Raw genomic sequence first — 2,456 nt, forward strand, 5'->3', positions numbered from 1 at the left:
CCCCCCCCCCCCCCCCCCCCGGCGCCGTGTCCTTCCTGAGATTTGAGTCCTGAATTGCCGCCCTCTCTGGAAAGTTGGCCCATACGCTTGTGGGCCCCAGATGTGCCTCCAGTCTGGAGCATGCACGTCGGGCCCCAGGAGCTGAGCACCAGGAGCATCCGTGTGGTCTCGCGAAGTGTCCTGTGGCCCGAGCAGACAGGCTGGCCCGGAGGCTCTGCACACCCGACTGCCGGAGCACCCGGGCCGCCTCGGAGCCTGCGCCGCACGCACAGCCCCTCAGGGAGCTTTTCGCGAGCCACCCCGCCCGGAGGCATCCTGCTCCTCCTGACTGTTAGGGAACACAAAGTAGGCAAATGAGGCGGAGCGAGGACCCTGGGTCCCACTTGGCCTTCTATTCCGCCGGTTTCCTTCTCTAATTTCTCTCTAATTTCAATTGTCTTCTCTAAATTCTAATTCCTGCTTAGGTCCCCTCTCCAGTTTGTCACTAGGCACCTACAGAAGCGTCGGGGCTCTTCGTGGACTCCTACAGGACAAGCACATAATCATCTCCGGAGATCTTGCTAGTTACCCCTGGTGTCCGCTCCCCACCCTCTGTGTGTGTGTGTGTGTGTGTGTGCGCGCGCGCGCGCGCGCGCCCACCCGCTCGCGCGCGCACTCTGTGATACATCCTTCACTCTCCGCAGCTGGGCATCCCCCCAAGATCCTGTGTTGGGCTTAAATTCTTCTCCCTTCTATCCCACCCACCACCCATCCTTACTGCCGACAGCTCACCAGGGAGGGCCCAGGCTCACAGGTTTCCCTTCTCCACGCACTCTTGGTCTCGGACTCTGGAACCGAACCTTTCCACGCGCCCCGGACCCTGAGATTGCCCCAGCATGAGTGGCACTGACTTTTCCAATGTAATGACTTATGAAAGATATAATCATGTGTTAAATTGAATCCTCCGTTTAACTGTTAATGGTGTGCTCTGGGCACATTTACGTATTAGATGCTATGGTAACTAATTACCACTAGGAAAAAGGATAATACACTTCCCAGACTTTGAAAAATAATGATGAGAGTTCACTTCCCGGCTCGCGGCACAGTGTGGCGGCTCTGCCGGGTGGAGCGACAGAGTGAGTGGAGACCCAAAACTGTGCTCTTAGAAGGCAGGAGGTAATGAATCCTGGTCAGAGGAGTCTTGTAGCAGAACCTTTAATGAAACTGTGCTTCAGTTGGGAAAGTGGTGGTGGGGGGTTGGGGGGTACCAAATACACAACAGTGCCTCTAAACAAAATTAAATTGCAAGACGTAAACCTCAGAAACATAAATAAGTTTTCTTTTAATTAAAATGCAGGCCAGATTAAATTATCCACGTGCCAAGCAACTTTACATCAATTAACAGTTTTTTGTTGTGTGGGCAAAATAAATGAGCCCGTCTCCTGCGCGCTCTGCATTGGCGCTTATAACTCAGATGCCCCCGGATTTGCCAAGCCAATGAGGTGCAGGTTGATTTAAATTTGCCCTTTTAAATCAGACATTGGACACAGTGATGGAAGGGAGGGTGGGAGGGAGGGAACCAGGAGACAATAACTTCAGAGCAAAAACAACTCTCAGGGTTAAGAGTCCTTTTCTTCCCATTGGATCTCTGGCTCTTCTGATCCACTGATATGGGATTACTAGAACCGGGTTCTGCAGGTTGTACTGAATAACCAGGTGTCTGTTTTGCCCCAAGGCCAGGGCAAATGTTTGTAATGGGGATCTGGGAGAGCAGGAGACGGGAAGGGGCAGCTTTCCAGCCAGCCTAAGGTTGCAGACAGAACGGCCACAATCCAGGTACCCACCGCGCTGCTCTGCTCGCGCTGCGCCCTGGGAGGGACTCGGTATCCGCAGCCCTAGAGCACCCCTTCTCCTACTGCTTCCCTTGGATTGGGTTCCCGGCCCCTCCTGAGGGAGCAAAAACATCCAACTTCCAAGTTTCTTGGCACAAAAAGCGAAGTTCAGGGGCTCTGCCTCAAACTCTCTTTCTAGATGTGGCAGTAGGATCGAGTTGTCCCCAGCGCCCCCACGGCAGGTGGGTTCACGTCCAGATGCTAGGCTTGTCAGGGACACCCCCACAGCCGTGTGAAACCCAGGAATTCTGCGAAAACGCCCTAGTTTTAAACCTCAAAGAGCTCTTTGCTTCCCAGCAAAGCTGGGGAATTCTTTGCTCGCTTTCCTAGGTTTAATTTGGGTTAAATTCTACCATCTTTTCTATATTACTCGTCTTAACACGATTCAGGAGATTTCTGGACTATTACAAAATTACCAGGTACCCCTGAGTGTGTGTGCATGTGTGTGTGACTTTTCTTTCTTTCCCTTCCCCTGTGTTCTCTAATTCGGGCAACACAGAAATACAGATTAGAAACTTTAAGAGAAGTGACTGGGCTGGGAAGGTTAGACTGCAAAGGGAAAGAGGATTTTGCAGCCCCCCCCCC

Source organism: Ursus maritimus, unplaced genomic scaffold (genome assembly GCF_017311325.1).
Source record: "Ursus maritimus isolate PB19 unplaced genomic scaffold, ASM1731132v1 scaffold_9, whole genome shotgun sequence".
NCBI lineage: Eukaryota > Metazoa > Chordata > Mammalia > Carnivora > Ursidae > Ursus > Ursus maritimus.